This window comes from Cyprinus carpio, chromosome B13, assembly GCF_018340385.1.
Source record: "Cyprinus carpio isolate SPL01 chromosome B13, ASM1834038v1, whole genome shotgun sequence".
NCBI lineage: Eukaryota > Metazoa > Chordata > Actinopteri > Cypriniformes > Cyprinidae > Cyprinus > Cyprinus carpio.
In genome coordinates, this window is record NC_056609.1 from 13,907,432 (window position 1) to 13,913,431 (window position 6,000).

Below are 6,000 nucleotides of genomic sequence, written 5' to 3' on the forward strand. Positions count from 1 at the left end.
GTGAAATCCGAACCGCCGGCCCTTCGTAAAAAACCCTGACTATCTGTGCCGCCCTCTCAGTTAATCAAATCCGCCGTAATTGTCATCTGCGGATTTTTAAAGACACAAAGGGGAAATCGTAACTTGACCCGCACCTCTTGACTCAGGGTTGTCAGAGTTTGTGTATAGTCATGCTTCGTCGTGTGTTTATGTGTGCGGCTGTATAAAGGCCACGGCTGTCGACTTCATCTTCATCTCCCCTCATCTCACGCTGCACTACTCTTTAGATCTTCAAAGCCAGAATAGGACAACAAATCACGGCGTCTTGTGAGTGTAAGCCTATAATAACAGTGACAAGGCATGACACTGGGGAGTAGGCCAGTTGGAACAATGGGTGGACCATATGGGATGTTTTTTGGGAGGAGATGGAACTATTTAAGTCGTAAAAAAACATTTGCAACCCAGAGGTGAGCGACAGGGGAGCAACTACGAAATATGGAATATGCAGGTCGCTGTTATATATGTACACCACCTTACAGAGCGATTATTCTCCTGTGTCCACTCAGCGCTATAAAAAAAACAAAAACACCTTTCGTATCCCGCAGATGAACTCCAAACTTCACATTAACATGAACTTATCACCTGACTTCAGCTGGTCAACTGTTCAACTGGCTGAACGCACTTATTTTGCTAATAAAAAGCAAGCGTTTGCGATGGGTGGGGTTGGTGAGGTGGAGGGGCCCAAAACAGCTGCAGAGATGTTGTGGCTGGACCGGGACAGTGCTGCGGCGTTGACTGACAGGTGACGAAGACCTGCGTCTGAATTTGCACAGCCAGACTCTGACAGCGAGGCTTGACTAATACCATGTCAACGGCAGGGCTCACATTTGTGGGTGGGAAAGGAAAATGTTATGATGTTACCAAGAGAGACGGAACAGAAAAATAACACTCCATTAAGATGAGTTAGTCGCACTCTTTAACGGGAGTTTTCACTGGGGGCTGGAGACAGCTTTATTTGTCCACCTCTAAGAAAAATAGCTTCTCTAGATTTCATAGCTTCATCCTCCAGGAGTTGAAGTATACTTGCACACTTTACAAAGCACATGTTAAATGGTACATTTTACCACTACAAATGAAGATATGTTACATTTTAATTGCTAAATATACAGAGCAGCACCGTAAAATTTTGCCGGAGTGAGGGAAGAGTCATTAACAAACTCTGTATTTCCCCTTTTGGGGCTGCAGCTGTGAAGTGGTTACAAAATTTGGGCACCTACCAAAACACAGAAGAATCCCCATCACCAGTGCTGTGCATGTGAACTGATAGCATCCTACTCTGCCTTTAAGCTACTAAAGCACTAGTCTGCTTTCAGATTTGATTCAGGTCTCAAATAAAATAAAACCCAAATTAAGTTTTGCACACTGAAAAATAGAAACCCTTTTACAGTTGATATAAAATTACACACACAATTCATGCACATTTTAATTATTTTTGCATGGATAATGGCTTTGATAAATACTATTTACTGTATGTTACAAAACAAATCATGAACACACTTTTCATGCAACATGTCTCAAAAATAAATAAATAAATTTAAAATAAATTATTTTAATGTTGAAACGTTTGTAGTAAATGTGATGACCTATACCTTTTGTGATAAGACACATAAACTGAGAACTAATTTTACACATGAGTCAAAATCTGCTAAAGGAGTAATTAAATGTAGCAAATCATGTAAAATATATTTATTGGGAAATTAAATTAAATTTGATCATGACTGAGAAGGTCACCTTTCAAGTTCAGAAATATATTTTACATCAGCATATGAGAGTAAAACTGGACTTGAGTTTTTTCAATTGTATTGTTAGCAGTTAGCAAATTTTGACTCGCATCCACTAAAAAGCACATTATAACCAAGTAGTTGAAATTAATGAATACATGAATTATCTCCTGTACTTACACATATTTATCATTACTGTCCTTTTATTAATTGAAAAATGAAAGTAGTTAAAAAATGATAATAATAAATAATTGTATATTAATTATATAATTAATAATAAATACATACACACACATTATATTGTAGAATATTATTCTTCCAGTTATGAATAAGGGACACATGTAATAATTCAAAAATTGTTTCCTAGTAAGTAAGTGAGTGTGTGTGTGTGTGTGTGTGTGTGTGTGTGTGTGTGTGTGTGTGTGTGTGTGTGTGTGTGTGTGTGTGTGTGTGTGTGTGTGTGTGTGTGTGTGTGTGTGTGTGTGTTAGACTGAGTGGCACATTTGATAAGGTCCACACAGGTGTCCTGGAGGCCCACATTTGCTTCGAGTCCAAGAGCTTGAATGAGGATTGACGCGTTTAACTCAACAAATATGAAAGCCATCTATGGAATGACATGAGTTCTTGGAGGAGGAGGGCGAGGGAACTTGAAACGGTTAACTCATTAAAGCTTGAAAACTCTCTCAAGATTTATGCCTGAAAATATAGGTAATAACATCAATAAATCTCTTGCTTTTGGAAATAGATTGTACCAATTAGTTTTAAAAGAAGGCAATTGTTCACAGCAGAGATTCATGATTTCTCAGCTTTGGAATCAAAAGCCTGTTTTTCAGTCCAGCACCACATAAATCTAGAGTTTTAGAACTAGTGTTTAGGGCTCAAATATTTTGTTCACAGTCTACGTTAATTTGTTTTATTATTCCGCTTTAAAAGATATTTGTTTGGTGCAGCATGGCTTCAGGTAACAGTTTCCATTTGAGACAGCACGTATCTGTCTGGAGAAAAATAAACACAGGTTTTTCTTTCTTCTCATCATATGACCGAGGGAAGACATAAGGGTTTCATCTATCACACATTGGAATGGTGCAATTACACCACTGTTGTCATTTGAAACTGATACGCAAGGGAAGCACACGGAAAGTAAATGCTAACCCCAGAGAGCACGCTGATAACCTGCTATTTCTCATGGCTTTTATATTATTCCTACTCTGCAGGTCAAAGATTTGCATGTGTGGCTTGTTAGATGTATGTGTATGTGTGTGAGAAAGTGTGAAAGAAACTCCACCATATTACTACACTGGGGAAATATGCACTTTATCACTTCAGTCAGACTCAGTACATTTGATTTTGGTTCCACTCAATTTCAATTGACATAAATTGTGCTATAAAGAAGTGGGGAAATGTAACTCTCGATTTCTCGTTGAGTGATCTCATTGAGTCAGACAGGCCTCCTGATATGACAAAACCACAAGCGCTAGGAGCATATGTGCTCTGTGTAAATGTGTGTTCACACAGGCCTCGCACGTTTAACAAGCAGATTTCTTTCTGATACGGCAGACTCATGTGTTTACTCAAGCCTCTGACCTTCTCGCCATGACACTTTCACTGCTGATATAAATACCATCACCATGCTAAATCATCATGCCCCACTCAGGTAACCCAACACGCTTCACCCCACGTCTTCGCCCATTGGCCGCATCGCACCACATGCCTAACACTCTGACCAACTGCAACGGAGAACCATTACTGCAGGGTGATATTTTTATACAAGGCTTGTTTGTTGAGAAGGCATCTGTAAAAAAACGGGAGAGGTGGGGAATGTGTTGGGGAATTGGGTTCCGCATTGAAACCGGATCGCAGCGCCTACACTAATATGTCCAAAAGGACTGTAATTATGAGGTGATAATGCCTGCCGATCAGATTGCTTGTTGCCAGAGAGAGGGAAGCCCCCACTATTCCCAGAGACAGGAGGCTGATGGGTCTTCCAGGACTCAGTGATGCAATATCCTCGCTGACGGGTTGCATGGAATGAGCGCACACTGCAATGTACTGTTGACGAGTTCCTGTCACCTACATGATGGTTCAGCGTGTTACTTATAAGCAAAATGTTTGCCAGTGCTGAGGCTGTTACAGACATATAGTATCTAATGTCTAGGTCAGTCTTCTGAAATCAACATACACTGGTACATTTAGTTAAAAGAAAAAAGAAATCTGGTTCACATTACATCTTTTAAAAAAATACAACTATTTAAAAAATAATTACTTAAACTAACCAAAAAAAATCAATCAATAAATAAATAAACTAAGAAAGCATATTTTATTTGAGCTAATTGCCAAGGCACTAAAGAAACTGAAGCTTAACAGAAACTATAAAGACATATAAAAAGACAGATCAAAATGACAAAAAACTAAAACTTTAACTAAAATGAAAATAAACATATGAATGTAATTCAAAATTAACAATAACTATAAACACTGTTACTACAAAAACGCTGACACTATTTTTTGTCTTATCTATGAATTTAACAAACATTAAAATCCAATTCTTACAGATTATGACTATGTTATGACTATACCTCTTCTATTATGAGTGTATTTCTGAATTAAAATTAATTCATTTTGATATTTTTTTTTCATGATCATGAAGAAGAAAAAGCCTCATTTAAAACTAGTAGACAATGACTGCATTTCAGTCAATGAATCTCAGAAAATATCAGATAATTTATATTTTTATGACAAGACACCATTAGTTCAGGACAGGATACAAAATGCAATGTGGTCTGACTGCCCCAAAATAAGGGTTTTGAATGGATGATATTTGAGTCAATCAATTAATCAATCAATAAGACTTTTTCTTTAATAATAAGAAACTCTTGAAAAAATATTTGAAAAACATTTTCACAACCTCATAGAAACAAACATGAACTTGTGCCAAGTTCTTACAAATATACAGTGTGCTCTAAACTATATAGTAACCCAAATTATAAATTACATATTTATTAATTCATTATATGAAGATAGAGTCAGTTTATTGTAAGACAATGAATTCTGACCATCAGTATGCTTAAATATTCTACTAAATACTGCGATATCTATATCATCAAGCTGTCATAATAGTGATGCTCATAAGGATTATGTTTCAGATAAGGTCAGAAACCAACAGAAGTCTCAGGGTTGGCTAGATATTGACTAGCTGAGGTAAGAGGAGAGGTAGGGGTCAAGGGTCAGGATCAGGGACACCAGGAGAGGCATGGCTTTATCAGCTCTGTTACAGAAGGTTAGACAGATGCAGTGGACTGAAAGACGGAGCCTTAATTATTTCTGACACATATGGCCCAGCCCCAGTTGCTCCAGACGGCAACGTGGAACCCTATGGAAATACACCAAGCCTGTTTATTCACCATCTCACATTCCCACTCATTTCCTTTTCATGTTTTCGGATTATGTTCAGATTTTCCAGGCTGGAATTTCTAATGTAGGGTAAAGAGAGAGGAGAAAAGGGATTTTGGCACTCAGTGGCTGAAACCACATTTTGACAACCGCCTTTAGCTCCTTAATTAGCTCTGCTAATTAACAGAAAGTATACAGCTGATGCAGCTACTCAACTGGATGTTTTTAAGACCCTCATATCATTGTGACTGTTAACAATTATGTGGTTTTTGTTTTAAATAAAATCAAATGTTATGATCTGTATAAAAAGTGTTTTTAGCTTAAAACTTTTTTAAACTAATAAGTTATTTTAAGGTCGTATTTTTGTGCATGTGTAAATATTCACCACATTCTGTATTGTACTTTGAGTCAAAAGTATAATTATGTAAATGTGTATTTTCTAGTAATCTTTATATGTTGGATTCAAACAACTATTAAACAGCCTAGAATTTTTCTTTTTGAATTGTGTCCTCAAAACTGCAATTTCATTATCATCATATATTTCCTATATTGAAGAAGTGAAAGTGGATTTTTTTTTTTTTTTTCTTTAGGTAAGGTTGCTTAATGGCAACTTTTATTGTGACAACTTACCCCTTATTGTGTGACAACATTCCCTGCTTTCTTCTGGGCAATAACAGTGGAAATATTCAGTGGCAAATTAGCCGTGACTTTAACCAAGACTTTAAGGTACCATATGTGCCAATACAGAAATTGACGTACCCTGACAAACATTCTCTGGTGTAAAAAGTTTGACAGCTAGCTTTGGTCTCCAGCATTTTTGATTTACTACTCTTAAGTTACTGACCTTTCT